The following is a 27,012-nucleotide window of genomic DNA, read 5'->3' as shown; positions in this document are numbered from 1 at the left end:
AAACACCCACAATTATTCTTAAATCTTTCCCTCAATCTCTTGCCTCTTGTCGTTTCCATTATTCTTGTTTAAAATTTTTTTCACTCTAAAGTGATTTTTAAAATTTAAGTATTTAACAAAAATAAGAATGATCTGTCTCCCCATTAAAAAAAAACAACCCAGCTAACACCTTTTTTAAAAAAATTTCTCCTTCACTCCTGGTCTGCTGCATCAATTGCTACATATAAAGAATGTCATTTTGCTGATTTCTATCTAACACTTAAAACAAATCTTTAATTATCAGTGAGGTCTCACTGATGCCATCTCAAAAACAAAAAGCAACACATTTCTGTAGTGTAAACAGACTGAGACATAAAGAGAAATCTTGAAAAACAATGCTGCCACTCACTAGAATTTAACTCACAGCTCATTTATAACCATACTGCTTGACAAGCAGATCATGTGTCTGGGCATGGCACTCAGTGTGTCATCTCCTTCCCAACCTATTCTTCAGGATGAAACATAAGCATTTTATAGAACTAAACAATAAATGACAGAAGAGGGATACACACATTAAGAAGCACTGACAAGGAGAAGTGGGATGCTTTCAGCAAACATCTTAGAACAGGGAAGACAAAGATGCATAAAAAAGCTGTCCTAGAGGCCAACATCTGCAGAAAAGGCTCAGGTACTCAGTCACCAGAATTTTTTAAATGATTAAAAAAACTTAATACTTACTCAAAAGAGAAAGTTACGTAAATGCTGGGAGAGAACTGAAGAAAACCCAAGATTTAGAGAATGATTTTTAATAACTGAGATAATTTCATAAAATCTGTTAGTTTTGTTAGAGACAGAGGTAGATCCTAAAATGGTCACTGTGTAAGAAAACAGATTATTTATGTATATCTAGATATATGTCTATATCTATATATTTTAATAGACTAAGCATGGAGTCTGTCACTGAGGACTACAAAGTAAATTCTCTAAACCTCGTGTGATATTACCATTACAATATAATTTAATAAGAAAAAAGAATGCAGATATGGTGTGATGTGATCTTTTCTCTAGTAACCAACTGATGTTAATAAGATGGCCCAACTCTAAGCAAGGAATAAAAGCCACATACAAACACATCCAGGGGCCTGTTATCAGGTTCCTAATGACAAAAAGCAGATACTGCTAGGTACAAAAAAATTAGAAGGATAATGCACTGTAAGTATCAAAGAGTCATAAAAATCTAGAAGATGTTAAGATTAGCTATCATTAATTCATTCATTAATTCATTCAGAAACCACTAATAAGGAACTACCAAGTGCTAGGCAAAGTGGATATAAAAACAAAAAGACAATAGGCCTTTACACAAAAATAATATTTTACTCATCTGTCATGAAAGAAATCATCATCATTAAGAATGATGGCTTAATTTACAAGTTCAATTAGTCAGAGGTTGATCAGTATACATATCATTTAGACGCTATGTATATGGTCATTTATCAAATTATTTTGCTAGCAACTCCAGATTATAAAAAAGAGGAGTTAACAGTCTTAGTAAAAGATTTAATAAGGAGCCAGGCACGGTGGTTCATGCCTGTAATCCCAGCACTTTGGGAGGCGGAGGCAGGCAGATCACCCGAGGTCAGGAGTTTGAGACCAGCCTGACCAACATGGTGAAACCCTGTCTCTACTAAAAATACAAACATTAGCCAGGCATGGTGGCGCATGCCTGTAATCCCAGCTACTTGGGAGGCTGAGGCAGGAGAATTGCTTGAACCCAGGAGGCAGAGTTTGCAGTGAGCCAAGATTGCGCCATTGCACTCCAGCCTGGGCAACAAGAGTGAAACTCTGTTTCAAAAAAAAAAAAAAAAAAAGATTTAAGAAGGAAGAAGTTTGAAATTAATAACCGTAATTTGCTTTTTGGATTATACACATTTAGTGAGTTTTAAAATTCATTAATTCACCAAATATTTTACTCAGTGCCTAAGCACAGTGCCATATGCCCTAGGCCCAAGTAATTCAAGAGTAAATGAGACAGACATGATTTCTGCCCTCATAGAGCTTATTTACATTCTAAAAGGAAGAAACAAGTAATAAGCAAGTAAGCAAAATAATTTTAGATTAACAGCAGATAACTGCTATTAAAGGAAAAAGAAATTGTGATGTGTTAGTGACTGGGTGAGGGTTATTTTAGTTTTCTGACTAGAAAGGGGATGGCTGCATTATCTGTAATCAAAAGGGGTATGGGGTAGAATATAGAGATCTAGATTAAAACTTCAGGAAGCCTTTCTTCTCACAACACAGTAGATATTCAATAAATATTCACTGATTTAATATTTAATAAATATTTAAAGTCTATATTAAGTTTGCACTTAACTTCAGGTTTCTGCAGAAAGCTGCTGGATCCACAAAATATTTGCTATGCAGGTATTTATGTATTTAAGGCTACACATATTTTAAATCCATATTTATGGCTATGTTGTGCCTAAGGCACTTTATATGACCACAGCCAACCAAGTCTATGCTTTTGTCACCCAAATAACATGAAGCTCTGTAGTTTTTGGTTACAGTGCTAAAAATGGAAAGAAGGGAGTAGTTTGTCAAGTTAACCCCTAATCAAACCTTGAAAACAAAACCTCACCTGAGCTATTAAGATATATATATATATTCAAGTACAAGAGAATGCCAATAGAGTATGCAGCAGAAAGGGCACTTTTTTTTTTTGAGACGGAGTTTCGCTTTTGTTGCCCAGGTTAGAGTGAGTGCAATGGCATGATCTCGGCTCACCACAACCTCCGCCTCCCGGATTCAAGCGATTCTCCTACCTCAGCCTCCCAAATAGCTGAGATTACAGGCATGTGCCACCACGCCTGGCTAATTTTGTATTTTTAGTAGAGATGGGGTTTCTCCATGTTGGTCAGGCTGGTCTCCAACTCCAGACCTTAGGTGATCCACCCGCCTCGGTCTCCCAAAGTGCTGGGATTACAGACATGAGCCACTGTGCCTGGCCTGGCACTTTTTTTTTTAAATTTTTAATATTATTATACTTTAAGTTTTAGGGTACATGTGCACAACATGCAGGTTTGTTACATATGTATACATGTGCCATGTTGGTGTGCTTGTCATTTACATTAGGTATATCTCCTAATGCTATCCCTCCCCCCTCCCCCCACCCCACAACAGTCCCCGGTGTGTGATGTTCCCCTTCCTGTGTCCAGGTGTTCTCATTGTTCAATTCCCACCTATGAGTGAGAATATGCGGTGTTTGGTTTTTTGTCTTTGTGATAGTTTGCTGAGAATGATGGTTTCCAGTTTCATCCATGTCCCTACAAAGGACATGAGCTCATCATTTTTATGGCTGCATAGTATTCCATGATGTACATGTGCCACATTTTCTTAATCCAGTCTATCGTTGATGGACATTTAGGTTGGTTCCAAGTCTTTGCTATTGTGAATAGTGCCGCTATAAACAGACGTGTGCATGTGTCTTTATAGCAGCATGATTTATAATCCTTTGGGTATATACCCAGTAATGGGATGGCTGGGTCAAATGGTATTTCTAGTTCTAGATCCCTGAGGAATTGCCACACTGTCTTCCACAATGGTTGAACTAGTTTACAGTCTCACCAACAGTGTAAAAGTGTTCCTATTTCTCCACATCCTTTCCAGCACCTGTTGTTTCCTAACTTTTTAATGATTTCCATTCTAACTGGTGTGAGATGGTATCTCATTGTGGTTTTGATTTGCATTTCTCTGATGGCCTGGCACTTTTATATAGTACTTTTGGGAGTACATATTTAGACAATCTTTCTGGAAGTCAATTTGGCAATATTTATATTAAATGTCTTAAAATGTTTTATATCCTTTGAACATTTCATTCTTCTTTCAGTCTCTCTATTCTAAGGATAAAACCAGACATGTGGACCATTTTTGCATTGAGCATTTAACCACAGTCATCTTTATGACCAAAAAAGAACAGGAATTTAAACAAGAATGGATAAATATAAATTAAGGTACTGCCTTATAATAAACTATCTTTAAGTTATAAAAGAATAACATTTTGAAAACTAAAAATATGAGAAAATGCTGTATGTTAAATGGGAAAAAAAACAGAATATAAAATTGTACATGCACCATAACTGTAAATCTACAAAAAAGCAAAAATAATAAGCATAGAAAAGATAAGGGAATTAACATCAAAATGTTAATAATGGTTATCTCTGGATAATGGTATCCTAGGTGATTCTATTTTCTTCTTTGTACTTTTAGTATTTTTCAAAGTCTCTACAATAATCACAGATTGCTTTTAGTAAATCAAAAAATTATAATGTAATCTAATAAGAAAAAAGAATGCAGATATGCATGATTGAAAAAAGTCTGAGTTGGCCAGGCGCAGTGGCTCACTCCTGTAATCCCAGCACTCTGGGAGGCCGAGGCGGGCAGATCACGAGGTCAAGAGATCGAGACCATCCTGGCCAACACGGTGAAACTCCGTCTCTACTAAAAATACAAAAAAATTAGCTGGGCGTGGTGGTGCATGCCTGTAGTCCCAGCTACCCAGGAGGCTGAGGCAGAAGAATCACTTGAACCCAGGAGGCAGAGGTTGCAGTGAGCTGAGATTGCGCCACTGCGCTCCAGCCTGGTGATAGAACAAGACTCTGTCTCAAAAAAAAAAAAAAAAAAAAAAGAAAGAAGTCTGAGTTTAAAAAAAGAAGTCCATATCTGCCTATTCTAAAGCACTAAACAGTATATTTAAAAATTATACAAAACTACTCATTTTCTAACTACAAAGAAACAGAACCAAGTGACAAATTAAGTTCAAAAAGGACCATAAAAAGTTCTAAAGTTATAAACCATTTCATATAGAAACAAACACGGTGGAAACTCGTTTATAAACACACAAGGTAAAACAGGCAATTCAAAATAGCTCCTCCTTTTGTTACCTTCCAGGACCCATTTTGAATGCTTCCTAACAACAATTATGCTTATATCAGACAATTAGAAATTGCCCCAACCATGCATCACAAAGGGAATACAGAGCTGAAACCAAGTTTAGCAGGTACCGAATACCTTTCAGCTCAGTACAAACTAGCTGAAAAACTTAGAAAGATACCCAAACAGAGCTCTATGGGCTCTATTTCTTTATGATAATAATAAAATTATATGCAAACAGCTCTCTTTTAAACACACAACTTCAGTTACCACGTTTCAGACTCTAAGATAATTTAGCTGCCATTAAGCAAAGAGTACAAATACGAGATCTTCGCCACAGCAGTCTCAACATTTTATATTCTCCATAGGATACTCAGTGCTGCTCTGATTTCCATTACATCTAGCAAAGTGACTTAAGATTCCAGTTAACACATGAACTGTGAGACTATAATGCAGGTTATGGGAACCCCAGAAAACAAAGTAGACTACTCAAGTTTTACTAGGCAGTAGATTATTTAGGTATTAAAATTTCTGTTCATAGGCCAGGTGCCATGGCTCACACCTGTAATCCCAACACTTTAGGAGGCTGAGGTCAGAGGACAGCTTGAGGTCCGGAGTTCAAGACCAGTCTAGCCAACAAAGCAAGAGCCTGTTTCTTTTCTTTTTCTTTTTTCCTTTTTTTTTTTTTTTTTGAGACAGGGTTCTGCTCTTGTTGCCCAGGCTGGAGTCCAATGGTGTGTTCTCAGCTCACCACAACCTCTGCCTTCCAGGTTCAAGCGATTCTCCTGCCTCAGCCTCCCAAGTAGCTGGGATTACAGGCATGCGCCACCACATGCAGCTAATTTTGTATTTTTAGTAGAGATGGGGTTTCTCCATGTTGGTCAGACTGGTCTCCAACTCCCGACCTCAGGTGATCTGCCCGCCTCAGCCTCCTAAAGTGCTGGGATTATAGGCATAAGCCACTCCGCCTGGCCACGAGACCCTGTTTCTTAAAAAAAAAAAAAATTAGCCATGCACAGTGGTGTGTGCCTGTAGTTCCAGCTACTCGGGACCTCGGGAGACCGAGATGAGAGGATCCCTTGAGCCCAAGAGTTCAAGGTGGTAGTGAGCTATGATCACACCACGGCACTCCAGCCTGGGTGATAGACTGGGACTCTTAAAAAAAAAAAAAAAAAAAAGTTCATAAATTCTGGATTAATTTTCCATTGAATTATTTAGCATAATAATAGTTTAGCATATATTATCTCAATACTAAATCAAATGTCCCAAAAGGATATGCTGAAAGCATATATGTACCACTATAATCTTAAACTAATTAGCCTTATTGTTTTAAATGTTATGCTTTTTTTTTTTTTTTTTTTAGACAGGGTCTTGCTCTGTCGCCCAGGCTGGAGTGCAGTGGTGTGATCTTGGCTTACTGCAACCTTTGCCTCCTGGTTCAACAGATTCTCATGCCTCAGCCTCTTGAGTAGCTGGGACTATAGGCACGCACCACCACGCCTGGCTAATTTTTGTATTTTTAGTAGAGACGGGGTTTCACCATGTTAGCCAGGCTGGTTTCGAACTCCTGACCTCAAGTGATCCGCCCGCCTCGGCCTCCCAAAGTGCTGGGATTACAGGCGTGAGCCACTGTGCCCGGATTTTAGCCTTATTGTTTTATATTAGTGTTTTGTAAAGCACTTGCTAACAGACTGGAAAACTGAGGCAGAGAGTTACAAAATATATATAGACAAAAAAGGTCAAGGGGTTAAGGTCAGTCTGATCCTAGTTACCTGTTCTCACACATTCCAAACGAGATACAAAAATGGGCCAGGTGCAGTGGCTCACACCTGTAATCCCAGCACTTTGGGACGACGAGGCAGGTGGATCCCTTCAGGCCAGACGTTGAAGACCAGTCTGGCTAACATGGTGAAACCCTATCTCTACTAAAAATACAAAAATTAGCCGGGTGTCATGGCAGGCACCTGTAATCCCAGCTACTTGGGAGGGTGAGGTGGGAGAATCCCTTGAACCCAGAAGGTGGAGGTTGCAGTGAGCTGAGATCACACCACTGCACTCCAGCCTGGGCAATAGAGTGAGACTCTGTCTCAAAAAAAAAAAAAAAAAAAAAAAGGTACAAGAATGGACACCACATCTATTTACAACCTCTAAAAAGTTGTCTACTTACAACTGAATCATGTTTTACCAACACTTCAGAGCATAACAGGTACTGTTATATATGCTTATTATATATAAACATGTTACATATGCTTATTATATAAATAAATGTCCCGAAACATGAATTTGAGGGGCTACATGTTCTGGGGTATCATTTTATTTAGGAAAATTAGGTGATGCTCATAGTTTGTTTTTTATGGTGAGTTTTCTTGTTTGTTTGAGACAAGGTCTCGCTGTCACCCAGGCTGGAGTACAGTGGCATGATCACAGTTCACCACAGCCTCGACCTCCTAGTTCAAGTGATCCTCCTGTCTCGGCCTCTTGAGTAGCTGGGACTATAGGTGCACACCACCATGCCCAGCTCATTTTTTTTTTTTTGTAGAGACAGGGGGTCTTGCCATGTAGCCCAGGCTGGTCTCAAAATTCCTGGGCTCAAGCGATCCTCCTGCCTTGGCCTCCCAAAGTTCTGGGATTACAAGGGTGAGCCATTGTACCCAGCTAATATTCACATTTTTAACATTAAGCATGTTTTATTGTAATTATTTTAAAATTCATTATCCAGGCTGGATGTGATGGCTCACACCTGTAATCCCGGCATTTTGGGAGGCCAAGGTGGGCAGATTACGAGGTCAGGAGATCGAGACACTCCTGGCCAACATGGTGAAACCCCATCTCTACCAAAAATACAAAAATTAGCTGGGCATGGTGGCACGTGCTCCGGAGGCTGAGGCAGGAGAATCGCTCAAACCAGGGAGTTGGAGGTTGCAGTGAGCCGAGATCACGCCACTGCACTCCAGCCTGGTGACAGAGCGAGACTATCGCAAAACAAACAAACAAACAAACAAAATTCTTAATCCAGTAATAGTATATATGATGAGTTAGCAAACTTCAACTCATGGGCGAAATTCAGCCTATCACCTATTTTTATATGGCCCACAAGCTAAGAGTAGTTTTTACATTTTTCTTTTCTTTTCTTTTTGAGACAGAGTCTCACTCTGTTGCCCAGGTTAGAGTGCAGTAATGGGATCTTGGCTCACTGCAACCTCTGCCTCCTGGGTTCAAGCAATTCTCATTCCTCAGCCTCCTGAGTAGCTGAGATTACAGGCATGTGCCACCATGACCAGCTAATTTTTTTTCAATTTTTAGTAGAGACAGGTTTTCACTGTGTTGGCCAGGCTGGTCTCAAACTCCTGGCCTCAAGTGATCTGCCCACCTCAGCCTCCTAAACTGCTGGTATTACAGACATGAGCCACCACTTTCAGCCAGTTTTTACATTTTTCAACGGTTGAAAAAAAATCGGAAAGAATATGTTGTGACATGTGAAAATTATAGGAAAACAGCTGCATTTTTGTTCTTTTTTTTTTTGAGAAGGAGTCTCGCTCTGTCACCCAGGCTGGAGTGCAGTGGCACCATCTCAGCTCATTGCCACCTCCACCTCCTGGGTTCCAGCGATTCTCCCACCTCAGCCTCCCGAGCACCTGGGGCTATGGGCTCGCACCACCACACACAGCTAATTTTTGTATTTTTAGTAGAGACGGGGTTTCACCATAGTGGCTAGGCTGGTCTCGAACTCCTGACCTCAAGTGATCCTCCTGCCTTGACCTCCTAAAGTGCTGGAATTACAGGCATGAGCCACCGTGCCTGGCAGCTGCATTTTTCTTTTTCTTTTCTTTTTTAAGATGGAGTCTTTCTCTGTCACCCAGGCTGGAGTGCAGTGGCTCGATCTCGTCTCACTGCAACTTCCACCTCCCGGGTTCAAGCGATTCTCCTGAGTAGCTGGGACTACAGGCGTGTGCCATCACGCCCGGCTAATTTTTGTATTTTTGGTAGACATGGGGTTTCACCACATTGGCCAGAATGGTCTCAATCTCCTGACCTCGTGATCCACCCGCTTCAGCCTCCCAAAGTGCTGGGATTACAGGAGTGAGCCACCTTGCCCAACAGCTGCATTTTTCAAGGTTGGTGCTCTAAGACTACAGTTCTCAAAGTGGGCTCCAGGGATCCCTACAGATCTTTCAGGGGGTTCATGAAGGTTAAAATCATTCGTGAGTAAAAGATCTATTTAAACAGTAAGTTAGGCTGGGCAAGGTGGCTGGCCAGGCGCAGTAGCTCTCGCCTGTAATCCCAGTACTTTGGGAGGCTGAGGTGGGCAGATCACCTGCAGCCAGGAGTTCGAGACCAGCTTGGCCATCACTGTGAAACCCTGTCTCTACTAAAAATACAAAAATTAGTTGGGCATGGTAGCGTGCGCCTGTAGTCCCTGCTACTCAGGAGGCTGAGGCACAAAAATCGCTTGAACCTGGGAGGCAGAGGTTGCAGTGAGCCAACCTCACAGCACTGCACTCCAGCCTGGATGACAGAGCGAGACTCTGTCTCAAGAAAAAAAAAGGCAACTGAGGCCAATGCATTTTTAAAAAATTTCCCAATGATAGCTATTTATCCTGAGCCAATGCATTTTAACATAGCAGTACTAAAAAGTTCACAGATGTGGTTTCAAATTCTATACCACAGCTAACCTTTATGAAACTATCACTTTTCAGATTTTGCTGTAGTATCAAAGAAGACTATATACAATTACCTGAAAATAATCCTTCCTTTTCCCATTACATCATTTTCTTCAAATACTTAAAGCAAAATGACATATCTTAACAGATTGAATGCAGAAGCAGATATGAGAATCCAGCTGTTTTCTGGTTAGCCAGACATTAAAGAGATCTGAAGTTCTTCCCCCAAATTCTTTTTAAACAAAATAGTTATTTATGTTAACATGTAATGGGTTTGTTATTTTAAAGTAAATTAATAAATATTTTAAAAACTTATCTCATAATTGCTAATATGCTAAATATCAACAGATATAACCCAGATAAACAAATGCTCTTTGGAGTCCTCAATTATTTTATTTTATTTTATTTTATTTTATTTTATTTTTTCTGAGACAGGGTCTTACTCTGTTGCCCAAGCTGGAGTGCAGTGGCACAATCTCAGCTCATTGCAACCTCTGTCTCCCTGGCTCAAGTGATCCTCCTACCTAAGCCTCCTGAGTAGCTGGGACTACAGGAGTGCACCAACAAGCTCGGGTAATTTTTAAAATTTTTGTAAAGACAAGGTCTCACTATATTACCCAGGCTAGTCTCAAACTCCTGGACTCAAGCAATCCCCCCACCCCCACCTCAACCCCCCAAAGTGCTGGAATTACAGGTGTGAGCCACTAGGCCTGGCCCTCAATAATTTTTAAAAGTATTATGGGGTGAATTCCGAGACCAAAAAGTTTGAGATCCACTGCTTTAAGAAATACACAAGCAGTAGAGGGCCCTAGATTGATCAAACAGAAGGCTGAAATTAATTTCTGGATTTCAAGCTCAGACATGCAGAAACTGGCTTCAAAGAAAGGAGCCAGCTTAAATAGACCAAATAGTTTTGCAGCAAATGACTGAAAACAGATGAGAGTGAGAATTAGGCTGAATCATAAGTTAGGCAACACATAGCCAAAGCTTAGGAACCTACCTGGAAGCAGCTTCATACAGGCAACTACTTGAAGTTTTTTTTTAAGGCTTTCTAGGCTTTCAGAGGATTCCAGGACTATTTTGAGCTATCCCCAGAAAGAATCACTTGAACCCAGGAGGCAGAGGTTGTGGTAAGCAGAAATCATGCCACTGCACTCTAGCCTGGGCAACACGGCAAGACGCCATCTCAAAAGAAAAGAAAAAAAAAAAAGAGCTGGGTGCGGTGGCTCACACCTGTAATCTCAACACTTTGGAAGGCCGAGGCGGGCGGATCACAAGGTCAGGAGATTGAGACCATCCTGGCTAATATGGTGAAACCCCGTCTCTACTAAAAATACAAAAAAATTGGCCAGGCATGGTGGCGGGCGCCTGTAGTCCCAGCTACTCGGGAGGCTGAGGCAGAAGAATGGCATGAACCCGGGAGGCGAAGCTTGCAGTGAGCCGAGCTCGTGCCACTGCACTCCAGCCTGGGTGACAGAGCGAGACTCTGTCTCAAAAAAAAGAAAAGAAAAATAAAAAAGAAAATGGTGCTACAGGAGTCATGTTGGTACCAGAAATATGATGTTAAATAAAACCAACAAGGTGTTATTCAAGTTTGATAAAACTTAAATATTACTGGCAAGAAACTTGGTACCAACATGAATCATTTACAGTAATTACGTCACATTCAACAAATCATCCTGATTTTATAATATAGTTAGGGGCTGGATGCGATGGCTCACACCAGTAATCCCAACATTTTGGGAAGCTGAGGCAGAAGGATCCCTTGAGCCCAGGAGTTTTAGATCCCTGGGCAAGAGAGCAAAATCCTTTCTCTGCAAAATAATTAAAGATTGGCTGGATCGGAAGCGAGGGGGTGTGCGTCTGTAGTCCCAGCTACTTGGGAGGCTGAGGCAGGAGGACTGGAGGATCACTTGAGCTCAGGAGTTCAAGGCTGCCAGTGAGCTATGATCACGCCACTGCATTCCAGCCTGGGTGACAAACCCAGACCCATCTCTAAAAATAATGATAATAATAATGAGTCAGGCATATTCCTATTTCAAAAAGAATGGTTGTGCCCTATTTTTCAATCTGACAAAATGTTTTTTTCTTACTGCATGGTAATTTTAAGCCCTCCCCAAAAATTGACCGGTTTAGCACACAAACATTCCTCGTCTACTACAGCAAAAAGAAGCAATCTATCAGATCAGGAGAAAACAGTAAGGAATTCCACTCAAAGGAAGCAAGCTGGGTTTTGTGAGAAGGTGGGGCTGTGGCAAAACATGTGACCACAGATGTCCATGCCACAAGCTCATGAAATGACTTTCTAAGCTAAATCTTGGCTCCCGTTAGTTTACTTTTGGGTTTTTTTGAGCCAGGGTCTCACTCTGTTACCCAGGCTAGAGTGCAGTGGCGTGATCTCAGCTCACTGAAACCCCCGCCTCCCAGGCTCAAGTAATCCTCCCGCCTTGGCCTCCCAAGTAGCTAGGACTAAAGGCATGCACCACCAAGCCCAGCTAATTTTAAAATTTTTTGTAGAGATGGGGTCTCCCTGTGTTGCTCAGGCTGGTCTCGAACTCCAAGCTCAAGCAATCTGCCCACCTCAGCCTCCCAAAGTGTTGGGATTACATGTGTGGGCCAACTCACCCAACCTACACTTTCATAGACTTTCATGATATTTATTAAGAAGAGATACAGCATTAAAGAGAAAAAAAGAAACTTTATGCACATTCTGGTTTCAAATGTATGGGAACACTGAGGATTAAAATTGCCAAAAGATGAGAAAAGGCGTGGCCGGGTGCGGTGGCTCATTCCTGTAATCCCAGCACTTTGGAAGGCTGAGGCGGGTGGATTGCCTGAGCTCAGGAGTTCGAGACCAGCCTGGGCAACACAGTGAAACCCCATCTCTACTAAAATACCTAAAAAATTAGCCAGGTGTAGCAGCGTGTGCCTGTAATCCCAGCTACTCAGGAGGCTGAGGCAGGAGAACTGCTTGAACCTGGGAGGCGGAGATTGCAGTGAGCCGAGACCATGCCACTGTACTCCAGCCCAGGCAACAGAGAAAGACTCTGTCTCCAAAAAAAAAAAAAAAAAAAAAAAAAAGGTGAGAAAAAGCTAACAACCTGAAGTCAAGGGTTTGTAATGAGTTTTACTGTAAACTTATGTATTATTTCTTTCTTTGAGACAGGGTATCACTTTGTTGCCCAGGCTGGAGTGCAGTGCTGCAACCTGGGCTAGCTGCAAACTCTGCTTCCTGAGCTGAAGCAATCCTCCCACTTCAGTCTCCCAAGTAGCTGGCGCTACAAACGCGTGTCACCACACTCGGCTAATTTTTGTATTTTTTATAGAGACAGGGTTTTGCCATGTTGCCCAGGCTGGTCTCGAACTCCTGGGCCCAAGCCTCCCAAAGTGCTAGGATTATAGGTGTGAACTACTGTGCCCAACCAATGCTTATGTATTATGTCCTTCTTAAAACTACTATACTAGGCCAGGCACAGTGGCTCACACCTGTAATCCCAGCACTTTGGGAGGTCAAGGTGGGTGGATCATTTGAGGTCACGGGTGCGAGAGCAGCCTGGCCAACATGGTTGAAACCCCGTCTCTACTAAAAATACAAAAATTAGCCAAGCATAGTGGCAGGCAACTGTAATCCCAGCTACTCGGGAGGCTGAGGCAGAAGAATTGCTTGTAATCAGAAGCCGGAGGCTGCAGTGAGCCAAGATTGTGCCACTGCACTCCAGCCTGGGTGACAGAGCAAGACTATGTCTCAAAAAAATTTTTTTTAAATAATAATAAAAAAAAGACTACTATACTAACTCACCTTTGCTTTGGTTGGGAACCTTCGTTAAATGTTTGCCTACAAAATTTTAAAAGCTTATCTTTTTATACAAGTTTATCTTTTCATACAACCTTTCCTGAATTGTAACACTCATCCTTCATTTCCGAGGAAGTGATATAGCAAATACTTTCAAAATTGAATTGAATCTTGCCTCATTGTATACAGGCAGTCAGTCCATTATACAGAAGACCAAAAAAAAAAAAAAAAGTTTTTAAACAAAAGGACAAACAAGAGAAAGGAAGGAAACAAAATACTATGATTTAACAGGAACAAAACCCAACATTCTTTCAACACAAAGTGTCCACAAGGGAAATGTCGAAGAGAAAATGCCATGATAAAATATTTTTAAGATATAAAATGACTCCAATGCAAAATATTTGTTGTTGTTGATTTTTGTTTTGTTTTTAGCTCAAAGGAGTTATTATTTCTCGTCATTTATGTTCCTTACTTGTGTTTATCCATTCCCACTGGGTCGACAGAAACATTTCAATTTTATTTTCTTTACAGTCTATTTTTCTTCCTGATTCTTCAAGGGTAAGTTCCTTGATCTTAACTTCTATTTATGAAAGTTCTGGCCTGAAAAGGACCTTGAGGGGTTATCGAGTCCATCCTTCTGCTTTCCAGGAGAATTCATAACTAATACTATCAGATGGATGAGAAGGTATCAAAAGAAAATGCATTGTTTCCCTGCCTAGTAGCATGCTAATTTAATATGCACATTCATTCACAATTTGCAATTTTTTAAAAACGAAAGTAAAAATTAAAATGCCAAAAGAGGAAGGTACTTAAAAAATGCATTTATCAGCTAAAATTGCTCAAACATAAATTCAACTGTCAGGTCTAAAATTAACAAGCAGGAAAAGTTGCTGCCTGCCAATGTAAAGTCTTTAGTCCCTAGAGATGTCTTCTGAAGTTGTATCTCATTTGTAGCACCCTTCACCCACAACACTTAGACCTGGCAAACTTAGACCATCCTTGCCAATAAACTACAATTATAAATGGCAATTGTGTGTGTGTGTGTGTTTATAGTTGGTATAGGTTTTTATTCCAAACAGAAAATGAAAAGTTAGGGTCGGACGCGATGGTTCTCGCCTGTAATCCCAGCACTTTGGGACGCTGAGGTAGGTGGATTGCCTGAGCTCAGGCGTTCAAGACCACCCTGAGCAACATGGTGAAACCCCATCTCTACTAAAACACAAAAAGTTAGCCGGGCGCAGTGGTGGGCACCTGTAGTCCCAGCTACTTGGGAGGCTGAGGCATGAGAACTGCTTGAACCTGGGAGGCAGCAGTGAGCCAAGACTGCACCACTGCACTCCAGCCTGGCTGACATAGCAAGACTCTGTCTCCAAAAAAAAAAAAAAGAAGAAAATGAAAAGTTAGGTCTAAATTGGAGATGTCAACATTACAGGGAAACTACATAAAATTGTTTTCAGAGAGTAGTTTAATTCTTTCATTTCTAAGTTGAAATGTCCAGGGAATAAAGTTTTTTTCCTAAAAGAGTTTCCAAGGGCAGGTGCAGTGGCTCACACTGTAAGCCCAGCACTTTGGGAGGCCCAGGCGGGCGCATCAGCTGAGGCCAGGAGTTTGAGACCAGCCTGCAACATGGTGAAACCACGTCTCTACTAAAAATACAAAAATTAGCCAGGCGTGGTGGCATGTGCCTGCAGTCCCAGCTACTTGGGAGGCTGAGGGGGAGAACTCCTTGAACCCGGGAGGCAGAAGTTGCAGTGAGCTGAGATTACACCACTGCACTGCATCCTAGGAGACAGAGCGAGACTCCGTGTCCAAAAAAAAAAAAAAAAGAAGAGTTTCCAAAACAAGCTGGGCATGGGGGCCCAGCCTGTAATTCCAGCACTTTGGGAGGCCAAAGCAGGCAGATCACCTGAACTTAGGAATTCAAGACCAGCCTAGGCAACATGGGAAACTCTGTCTCTACAAAAAATACAAAAATTAGATGGGCACGGTGGCGCACATCTGTAGTCCTAGCTACTCAGGAAGCGGAGGCAGGATAATCGCTTGAGCCCAGGAGGCAGAGACTGCAGTGAGCCAAGATGGCGCCATTGCACTCCAGCCTGGGAGACAGAGGGAGACCCTGCCTCAGAAAAAAAAAAAGTTTCCGAAACAGAATTTCATCTAATGTCAAAAAATCTGGCCAGGCACAGTAGCTCATGCGTGTAATCTCAGCACTTTGGGAGGCTAAGGCAGGAGGACTGTTTGAGCCCAGCAGTTCGAGACCAGCCTGGGAAACATGATGAGAACTCTACAAAAAATAAACAAAATTAGCCAGGCATGGTGGCATGAGCCTTTAGTCTCAGCTACTCAGGAGGCTGAGGTAGGAGGATGGCTTGAGCCTGGGAGACTGAAGCTGCAGTATGAGCCATGATTGTGCCACTGTGCTCCAGTCTGGGCAACAGAGTGAGACCCTGTCTCAAAAAAAAACCATGGCCGAGCATGGTGGCTCACGCCTGTAATCCTAGCACTTTGGGAGGCCAAGGTAGGTGGATCACTTGAGGTCAGGAGTTCAAGACCAGCCTGGCCAACATGATGAAAACCCATATCTACTAAAAAAATACAAAAATTAGCCAGGTGTGGTGGCACATGCCTGTAATCCCAGCTACTTGGGAAGCTAAGGCGTGAGAATTGCTTGAACCTGGGCGGCAGAGGTTGCAGTGAGCGTGCCACTGCACTCTAGCCTGGGGAACACGGCGAGACTTCGTCTCAAAAAAAAAAAGAGAAAAAGAAAAAAACCACAACCAAAAGACAGTAACAAAATAACAACAAAAAATGCCTGCAACTATGAAGAAATATGGTTAATTTTCTATAATTATTTGAAAATGAAAAAAAAACAGGACTAGAAGTCTTGGAAATGGGAAAATTATAATTTTTTAAAATGTGGGGCAAGGGAGGTTGAGTACAGAAATCGTAGACTAGTGAAATATTATTTCTCAGAAAGATTCTAAATGAATTATTAAACAGATCACTTATGAACCACTGGCAAGTTATGCAATGATCTATAAACAGTAGCATAAGATACCCAAACAGCAACTAATATGCAACTTCATTTTCTTTTTTGACAGGGTCACTAGCCTAGGAGTTCAGAGATGTCAGAGGCAGAATATACTGCATTTGGATTTCAACAAGATACCTCTTGCTATTTCATAGAAAATAAAGGTTAGATTATATAAAACGGCAGGTGGGATTCACAACTGAATTTTATCCAAAAGTTGACTAACAGGTTAATGTTAACATAATGATAGTCTACTCATGTTGTATAGCATTGTTCTACCCTTATACATGTTTACCAGTGACCTAAAACAAAAACACAGGTATCATGTTTATCAAATTTATCAATAATACAAACATATGAGAAATGGTCAAGAGGTGAAATGACATTATCAAGCTAAAACAACAAACCAAATTAACAAGATGATAATTACAGGGATAAATGTAAAGTTGTCAAAAAATCAACTACACGGCCGGCGCGGTGGCTCACGCCTGTAATCCCAGCACTTTGGGAGTTCAAGGTGGGTGGATCACTTAAAGTCAGGAGTTCGGGACCAGCCTAGCCAACATGGTGAAACCCCGTCTCTTCTAAAAATACAAAAAAAAAAAATTAGTTGGGTGTGGTGGTGCAGGCCTGTAATCCCAACTACTCTGGTGGCTGAGGCAGGAGAATCGCTTGAACCCGGGAGGCGGAGGTTGCAGTGAAACAAGATCGAGCCACTGTATTCCAGCCTGGGTGACAGAGCAAGACTCTGTCTCAAAAAAAAAAAAAAAAAAAAAAAAAAAAAAAAAATCAACTACACAAACTAATGTGATCTTAGGCTTTAAAAACAGAGGCATAGAGTGCAATAAAATAGAAGTTGTGATTCCCCCCGTAGTTTGTATTTATTAGATTATATCTGAGATGTTCAGACCTAGATGAGGAACCATAAACCACTCAGGTAACTAACTTGATGAAGAGCCTGATCTTTTATTTAAAATGTCACTTAAGAAATCGTACGGGCTGGGCTCAGTGGCTCATGCCTGTAATTCCAGCACTTTGGGAGGCCGAGGTAGGCGGATCACTTGAGGTCAAGAGTTCAAGACCAGCCTGGCCAAAATGGTGAAACCCCGTCTCTACTAAAAATACAAAAATTAGCTAGGCATGGATGGCGGGCACCTGTACTCCCAGCTACTCAGGAGGCTAAGGGACAAGAATCGCTTGAAACCGGAAGTTGGAGGTTGTAGTGAGCTGAGATCGCACCACTGCACTCCAGTCTGGGAAACACAGCAAGACTCCGTCTCAAAAATAATAATAATAATAATAGAAATAGCTGGCCGGGCGTGGTGGCTCACATCTGTAATCCCAGCACTTTGAGAGGCCGAGGAGGGCAGATCACGTGGTCAGGATATTGAGACCATCCTGGCTAACACGGTGAAACTCCGTCTCTACTAAAAATACAAAAAATTAGTCAGGCATGGTGGCGGGCACCTGCTAGTCCCAGCTACTCGGGAGGTTGAGGCAGGAGAATGGCGTGAACCTGGGAGGCGGGGCTTGCAGTGAGCCGAGATTGTGCCACTGCACTCCAGCCAGGGCAAAAGCGCGAGACTCTGCACTCCAGCCAGGGCAAAAGTGCGAAACTGCGTCTCAAAAAAAAAAAAAAAAAAAAAAAAATAGCTTAAAGAACTTGGGGTATTTACCCCAGAAGAGATGCCTCCTGTAATCCCAGCACTTTGAGAGACCAAGGTGGGGAGATGGCTTGAGCCTAGGAATTCGAGAAGAGCCTGGGCAATGCAGGGAGACCCAATCTCTACAAAAAATTTAAAAAATTAGCCAGGCATGTTGGCATGCGCCTGTGGTCCCAGCTACTTGGAGGCTGGGAGGACTGCTTGAGGCCAAGAGTCCTAGTTACTCAGGAAGCTAGGACTAGAAGATAACTTTAGCCTAGGAGTTCGAGGTTACAATGATCTGTGATCACGTCACTTGCACTCTAGCCTGGGCAACATAGCGAGACCCTGTCTCTAAAAGAATGAAAGCGATAAGTGTCATGAAATACTTGAAGACTACCATGTTAACAAGGAACTAGATTTATTTATTGTGGCTTCAGATAACAGAGCTAAAGAGCTTCAGCACAATGTAAAAAATGTTCTAAAAGTAAAGCTCCAATAATGGAACAGGGTATCTGTGAAGTGGAGACTTTCCCCTTAGAGTATTCAAAAGTCAAAAGACCAACCGTCTTTTAACACATCATACCAACTCTGATGTGTTTTCACATATCATAAATTTATTTGATCCCTCCTAAAAAAAACCTTAGGGGAAGGCAACATGTCAAAATGAGTAAATGTCAGAGAAGCTTAAAAATTATTTTCTTTGACATATTTTTAAAGAGACAGAAGACTTTTTCATGAACTCCAAAATCGTAGGACCATTTTCTGAGAAACCAACCACAAAAGAAATGAATGCTTTTTCCTTTTAAATGAATGCTGCATTTGTTTTTCTCAAAGAAACACCTGTACCTTAACTTTAGTACTTTTATTAAGGGATAAGGGACAATTATATACCAGTATGCTAACTAGTCTCAAGAAAAGAGCTAGCTTTATTAGACATTTACGTGGAGTTCTATCTGTTCCACCTAAAACTTCCTTGCAAGGAGAAGGCTCCTCCTTATCAGACGTGGATAGGAGGCTGCTGTAACACTAACTCCCTCCCACTGTAGCCTAGGAAAAACTCAGTCTTGACATGCACAAAACAATAACTTCTGAGAACTTCAGAGCAGCTGTGTTCAGACAGAGCCAGTGACTTTACTCCAGGCAAAGAAGTAGTTTAAGAGTTGGTTGAAAAAACAATTTTCGTTTTGGGTTGGAAATGAGGAAAGGAAAGAGAACAAGATACAGTAAGTAGAGCTATTAACATTTTAAAACTGTGGTAAACAAACGTGTTTAAAAATTACAACACTGAAACTACCACAGGGTGTAAACTTTGATCCACAAGTTGAAAGATGAGCAGTGTTATCACTCTAGCTTTCTGCTAGATGGTAGCACTAGTGAGAAAAAAAAAATCTTGGGTTTAATAGTGCCCTAGTCAAAGCCATCACCAATTCTAGGGCAGAAGACCAAAACAAGGGACTCTGCTCTCTCACTGGGTAATTTTTTGTACTGCTGCCAGGCAAACTGGAAATGTTCTGAATGTCCAATAGCAATGCACTTACTGTGAAATACTAGAACCCAGCTCAGTAGTTAATGCTAACGGGTCAGCAATGAATTGGTCTCAATGTGCTATAGGGGCAACTTCTTGGCCAGGGAGAAAGGCTTCAGCTGATTGCAGAAAACCAAAGGTTAATACAACTACGTACTCTGGTTTCTCTTCATATAATAGCTTTACTGATATTTCAGACATTATTTCCCTTCTCAAAAGTAAAAGGAGAAGAGAAGGAATGTAAAAGCAAAATCTACGCAAGAGCAAAGAAGTTATTAATTGGCTATAATAGTCCAATTCGTTATTAAATGATACACAACTATCAAACAAAGGGCAAAGCCCTGTCCCTTTTCTGTACAGAATTAAGAACTGGTAAGACTACTTAGCAGAGCTGCCAAACTTTTCTTTAGCTTCTTTTCTTACAGACATGTTACATTTCGCAAGAGCCTCCACTTACCTTACAACTTCCATGTGTAAGTACAAATTGTGTTTGATTTCCCCAGCCCTTGGCCTAAGATATTATGACATAGCTTTAGTTTCTGAGTCTGGACACAAAGGAAAAAACTGAACATTTTTCACTTTCCTGAAATAACATGTCTATTTTATTTACACTATTTAAAAACACATTATGTAAGTTAACTAAAACAAACTGCAACCACCCATTCGACAACTCTTCGAGAATGACTGGGGAAGCCACATTTAACAAAACAAAGTTCATTTTAGTATATTTCTGCTTAGAATGCCCATAAAGACTGATATCGCTACAAGAATTACGCTACTGCAAAATTTTTAAACATAGGACTCATGTGAGCTTGCTGAGAAAACTCTGCACACCCCCTACACACCTGTACTTAATATGACATGACCCTCAGAGATACTAAAACACCCTCTGTTAAGCAGAAAACAAACTTTTAAAGTTAGGAAAGTAGCAACGCGGGAATCTGGGTAGGAGGTGCCCTGGGTTGTAAACACCCCAGTCAGAGAACATAACAAGCAATTCAGAGCAACATATAAGTCCCTATGGGGCTCCAACTTGGACTGCTTAAGTCCCAAGACCACATCCCGGTGTCTGGGAAGAGTTTGGGTAATAGAAGAGAGGGAGAAGGAAAATCAGACAAGCGATTAAAGCGTTCTATTTTTCTCCTTCTCAACCCCCATCCCAGCATCTTGGAGGCTGGTCACCAGTCTGGGTGCCATATCCACCAGAAGCCCTAAATCAATATCCCAACCACCTGATACCTAGGCTAAAGACATGTGTATATCAGCCATCTCCTTCCCAAACACCTCTTATCGCTCTCAAGGCTCATATCCTTCCAGAAGCCATGCCTTATGGCGACTCAGCTCACCCATACTGTCCTCTTAAATTAATTCACTTAATTTTCTCCAAATCCATACTTTCTCTCTGATATCATGTCCCTGATGTTCTTTTAATTAATTCAATCAAAATGCCATGATCCTCATTTCCAATAATCCACCCCTATCTTTTCTCCCAAACCCAACGGGGTGTTGTGTCACCAGATCAAGATCTTTGTTCTCATCTACTCATTCCTACCTCCTTCCTATTACCCTTTTCCAATTCCAAGCTCCTAATCCCACTCTTTGGGAAGCCCTGGGTTTCTAACCTAGTTTAGTATCCCTCCTCTTTCTCCCATTCCACCCCATCCCATGATCCTTCCATTAGGCTCCACTAGACTACCCTTCCCTCAGGATTCAATTCCCCTCTCCTTGCCACGCCCTGTGCCCCCCGGGGCTACTTACCCCAAGTTCTCCCCACACTTCAAGCCTCTGGCCCCGCCTTCCCCCCAAAGGAAGGAGGCGGGAGTAGGGAGAGAAGGGCGGCGCTCGGCAACGTAAAAGCGATCTCCCATTAGCGCTCATCGCCGCCAATCGAGGCTTCCTTCTCTCCCATTGGTCGGCTTTGGTCTATGCCCCACCCTCTTCCTCAGACAGGGCCCGGCCACCGCCTCAGCGCCCCCGTCCAACACAGACTGGGAGGGGAGACCCCAGCCCGGAACGCTGGGACTGGCCAGAGTTGAAAGGGAGACTCCCGTCAGATCATGGACTAGCTAATGTTAAAAGGACTTACCGGCTGGTAGCTCCGTTGCCTCCCGCCTGCCCGCGCTCGGTCCTACAATCTGTCTCCAGCTCCTCCTTTCCCCCCTTGGCGGAACGGATACTTTCCTCCCGTCCGGCCAGGCGCGCTCAACTCTCGCGAGAAGTCGTGGGGCCGCGGGGGAAGGGCGAGATCCGTGGGGGCTGAGTTGGAAAGCGGCCGAGAGGCGGGGGCTCCGGGAAAAGAAGGGGCCGGGCTTACTGTGGGCAGGGCTGGGGAGGGAGACTGAGCGAGTACTGTCCACACGGGTCACACGTGTTCGGCTGCAGAATCGAGCGGGAGAAAGAAAGGAAAAAGGAGAGAGGATCTTTACAGGTGCCTGTAGTGGTGGTTACTACTATCTTTCAGAGTCATCGCTTCCTTAACGGCAAAGTAATTTAAAATACCCTTAGCCCTAGAAATGAAGTCCATGTACGGACAAAGCAATCCACCTGCACAGCAATTCTAACACTACCATTTTACTAGCCCTATTGCCTTGGGTGAAAACCTTCTCTGAGTCTCTGTACAATGGGACTAACAATCTCATTTTATTCAAATAGTTGTAATGATCAAATGAGATACATGAAACTGCTTGGGGATTTTTTAAAATCACTATATTATTCAGCAAATATTTTCACAAAACGTAGGGCATACTACATGCAAAGCATTGTTCTGCAGTCGAATGCTCTATCCCTGAGCTATACCCCCCGTGCAAAGCATTGTTCTAAGCATGGGGTTAAGGAGTTACCAACCCAGGTAGAATTTATATTTGAGTGAGGAAGGGGAGACAGTTAAAAAGCCAAGAAACACAAATATTTCAAATAGTGAAAAGCGCTTCAGGATAGTGAGACAGAAGGTGACTAGGAGTGGGGAAGAAGCTTTACTCCTAGTGTTTGAGAGAAGACCTCTTTGAGGAAGTAACACACCAGGAGTTGAATTATGACTTGGGAAGATTTCGGGGGAAATATCAAATGCAAAGTCGATAGTCTTACATTTATATGTCTTGTTCAAGACAAACCAGGAAAAGAAAAACAAAAAACAGGCTGGGTGCAGTGGCTCACGCCTGTAATCCCAACACTGCTAGGCCGAGGCAAGAGGATCCCCTGAGCCCAGGAATTTGAGACCAGCCTGGGCAACATGGCGAAAACTCAGCTCTACGAAAAAATATAAAATTAGCCGGGCATGGTGGCCTCCACCTGTAGTAGCTACTCGGGGGGCTAAGTGGGAAGATCGCTTGAGCCCAGGAGGTTGAGGTTGCAGTGAGCCCACATCAGGCCACTGCACTCCAGCCTGGACAACAGAGTGAGACCCTGTCTCGATAAATAAATAAAATAAATAATTTTCTTAAAATTTAACGAATTGTAGTTGACTTAAAATATGATCTATGGAATCTCTGTTCTCTCCTTTTGCAGCTTTATGTTACTCAGCTTTCTGAACTTTCTGTCTAGCATCTCATCTATCCTCACAGCACCCTCTGAGAGGTAGGAAGAATCTAGGTGATTTCTCCCTAGATACCTAAAATGAAACAGATGTAAAATCTTTCTTTCTTATGTAGTGAATTGAGAAAAGTTGAGAGGAGTCTTGGCTTCCAAACTACTCTCCCCTAAAACAATTCCTACTTAAAAGAATACAGTGATGGAAACATACCTTAAATATATAAGAAAAATTTGTATGTTGGCCGGGCGCAGTGGCTCACGCCTGTAAATCCCAGCTACTCAGGAGGCCGAGGCAAGAGAATCACTTGAACCTGGAAAGCGGAGGTTGCAGTGAGCCAAGATCCCGCCATTGCACTCCAGCCTGGGCAACAACAGCGAAACTCCGTGTCAAAATAAATAAATAAATAAATAAATAAATAAAAATAAAATCAGAGGGAAAAGGATTCTACAAATCGTGGTGGAACAATTGGCTATTGCTGTATACATGCAATAGCTAATATTTATAGATTTTACTATGTTCCAGGTACTATTCTAAATTGATGTTTTTTGTTTGTTTGTTTGTTTTTGTTTTTTGAGACGGAGTCTTGATCTGTCACCAGGCTGGAGTGCAGTGGCACGATCTCAGCTCACTGCAACCTCCACCTCCTGGGTTCAAGCGATTCCCCTGCCTCAGCCTCCCGAGTAGCTGGGACTACAGGCGCACGCCACCACACCCAGCAAATTTTTGTATTTTTAGTAGAGACGGGGTTTCACCATGTTGGCCAGGATGGTCTCAATCTCTTGACCTTGTGATCTGCCCGCCTTGGCCTCCCAAAGAGCTGGGATTACAGGCATGAGCCACTGCGCCCGGACTTTTTTTTTTTTTTTTTTTTTTGGCAGGGTCTCCCTTTGTTGCCCAGGTTGGAGTGCAGTGGCATGATCACTGCTCACTGCATCCTCGACCTCCCAGACTCAAGCAATCCTCCCAACTCAGCACCCCAAGTAGCCGGGACTACAGGTACATGCTACCATGTCCAGATGATTTTTTAAAATTTTCCAGGCCGGGTGCGGTGGCTCACACCTGTAATCCCAGCACTTTGGGAGGCTGAGGCAGGTGGACCACGAGGTCAGGAGTTCAAGACCAGCTTGGCCAACATGGCAAATCTGTCTCTACTAAAAATACAAAAATTCACTGGGTATGGTGGTGGGCATCTGTAATCCCAGCTACTTGGGAGGCTGAGGCAGGAGAATTGCTTGAACCCGGGAGGCGGAGGTTGCAGTGAGCTGAGATCATGCCATTGCACTCCAGCCTGGGTGACAGAGTGAGACTGTGACTCAAAAAAAAAAAAAAATGTCTGTAGACACTAGGTCAGGCTGGTCTTAAACTCCTGGACTCAAGTGATCCTCCCACCTTGGCCCCCCAAAGTATTGGGATTACAGGCATGTAAAGAGGCCCGGCCTCTTCATTGTTGAGTTATAAGAATTCTTTATATATTCTAGATACTAGATGCTTATCAGATAAATGATTTGCAGATATTTTATCTCATTCTGCAGGTTAGTTGTCTTTTCACTTTCTGATAGTGTCCTTTGAAGCTCAAAAGCTTTTTTTTTTTTTTTTGAGTCGCCCAGGCTGGAGTGCAGTAACGCAATCTCGGCTCACTGCAAGCTCCACCTTCCGGGTTCATGCCATTCTCCTGCCTCAGCCTCCGGAGTAGCTGGGACTACAGGCACGCGCCACCACGCCCAGCTAATTTTTTTGTATTTTTAGTAGAGACGGGGTTTCACCGTGTTAGGCAGGATGGTCTCGATCTCCTGACCTCATGATCCGCCCACCACGGCCTCCCAAAGTGCTGGGATTACAGGCATGAGCCACCGCGCCCGGCCTGAAGCTCAAAAGTTTTATATTTTGATAAAGTCCAATTTATCTTGTTTGTGCTGTTGGTGTCATATCTATATCTAATAAACCATTGCCTAATACAGTATCATAAAGATTTACACCTGTGCTTTCTTCTAAGAATTTTGTTGTTTTTAGCTCCTACATTTAGATCTTTGATTCACTATGAGATAATTTTGTATATGGTATGAGGTAGAGGTCCAATTTCGTTCTTTTCCATGCACAATTGTCCCAGCACCATTTGTTGGAAAAGATATTATTTCCCTCATTCAATCCTCTTGGCACCCTTGTCAAAACTCATTGGACCTTAAATATATTGGTTTACTTCTGGACTTTCAATGTTATTTCGTTCTTCTATATGTCTGTCCTTATGCCAGTATCAAAAGGCTTGATAATTTTAGCTTTGTAGTAAGTTTTGAAATTAGGAAGTATGAATCCTCCAATTTCGTTCTCTTTTTTCGAGATTGCTTTGGATATACTGGGTCCCTTGCATTGCCACATGAATTTTAGGGTCAGCTTGTCAATTTCCACAAAAAAGCCATCTAGGATTTTAATAGGAATTCCCTTGAATCTGTAGATCAAGGAGTATTGCCATCTTAACAATATCGTATTCCAGTCCACGGACATTGAATGTCTTAACATTTATTTAAAGCTTCTTAATGTCTTTCAACTGTATTTTTTGTAGGTTTACTTTGTTTTTTATTTTGTAATTTTTTGATTTTTAAATTTCTTTAGAGACGGGATTTCACCATGTTGCCCAGGCTGGTCTCAAACTCCTGGGCAACATGGTGAAACCCCATCTCTAATGGGGTTAGATCCACCCACCTTGGCCTCCCAAAGTGCTGGGATTACAGGTGTGAGCCACTTCGCCTGGCCTTATTTTGTTTTTTAAGTTAGAGACAGGGTCCCGCTTTGTTACCTAGGCTGGTGTCAAACTTTTGGTCTCAAGCAGTTCTCCCACCTTGGCCTCCCAACGTGATAGGGTTACAGGCATAAGCCACTGTGCCAAGCTGTGTTTTGTGGTTTTCATTGTACAAATCTTGTGTTTCTCTTGTTAAACTTACTCATATTTTTTATTTTCTTTTTTGAGACGGGTCTCACTTTGTCACTTAGGCTAGAGTGGTGCAATCATAGCTCACTGTAACCTCCAACTTCTAGGCTCAAATGATCCTCCCACCTCAGCAGCCTGAGTAGCTAGGACTACAGGTGCATGCCACCATGCCTGGCTAATTTTTTTTTTTTTTTTTTTTTTTTTTGCTCTCCTGCCTTGGCCTCTCAAGGTGCTAGGATTACAGATATAAGCCACCATGCCTGGCCTCTTTCTTTTTTCAGTTAGAGATGGGGTCTTGCTGTGTTGACCAGGCTGGTCTGAAACTCCTGGCCTCAAGGGATCCTCCTACCTCAGCCTCCCAAAGTGCTGGGTTTACACATATGAGCCATTACACCTGGCAAGTCTTTCATTATTAAGTGTGTTGTTAGCTGTTGTTTTTTTGGTAGCTGTACTTTAATCAAAGTGAGGAAGTTACCTTCTATTCCTAGATTGTTGAGTGTTTTTATCATGAAAGAGTGTTTGATTTTATCAAATGTTTTGTCTATTTAGATGATCATGTGGTTTTTGTCTCCTGTTAATATGGTGTATAACATTGATTAATTTTCATTTGTTAAACCAACCTTGCATTTCTGGGATAAATCTCAGTTGGTCATAGGGCATAATCTTTTTACATGTTGTGGGATTTAAGTTTTCTAGTACTTTGTTGAAGATTTTTGTGTCTATATTTATAAGAGATGTTAGTCTGTAATTTTCTTCTTGTGATGTCTTTATCTGGTTTGATTACCCATCAGGGTAATACCGATCTCATAGAATGAATTGAGATATGTTGCCTTCTTTTTTTTTTTTTTTTTTTTTTGGAGATAGGGTTTCACTCCCATCACTCAGGCTGGAGTGCAGTGGTGCGATCTCAGCTTACTGCAGCAGACTTCACTTCCTGGGCTCAGATGATTCTTCCACCTCAGCCTCCCAAATAGCTGGGACTACAGGTGCGTGCCACCA

At 42.1% G+C, this 27,012-nt stretch overlaps 1 protein-coding gene across 12 annotated transcripts in view; it reads right to left on the bottom strand.

The window, feature by feature from the left end:
- LOC100981854 (cyclic AMP-dependent transcription factor ATF-7) overlaps positions 1-21,784 on the bottom strand; it is a 117,468-nt gene extending 95,684 nt beyond the window's left edge. For 6 of the 12 annotated variants that reach the window (XR_008620407.2, XM_063593477.1, XM_003831007.5 and 3 more), the window contains exon 1: positions 21,648-21,784. The gene's annotated coding sequence lies outside the window, so the exon portion shown is untranslated. The other 6 variants (XM_008956393.4, XM_008956395.4, XM_034935731.3 and 3 more) reach the window with 4 other exon arrangements.
- Positions 21,785-27,012: the final 5,228 nt, after the last annotated feature.

The sequence above is a fragment of the Pan paniscus genome, chromosome 10, assembly GCF_029289425.2.
Source record: "Pan paniscus chromosome 10, NHGRI_mPanPan1-v2.0_pri, whole genome shotgun sequence".
NCBI lineage: Eukaryota > Metazoa > Chordata > Mammalia > Primates > Hominidae > Pan > Pan paniscus.
Note: the sequence above shows the minus strand (reverse complement) of the source record. Positions and strands in the feature narration are given on the sequence as shown.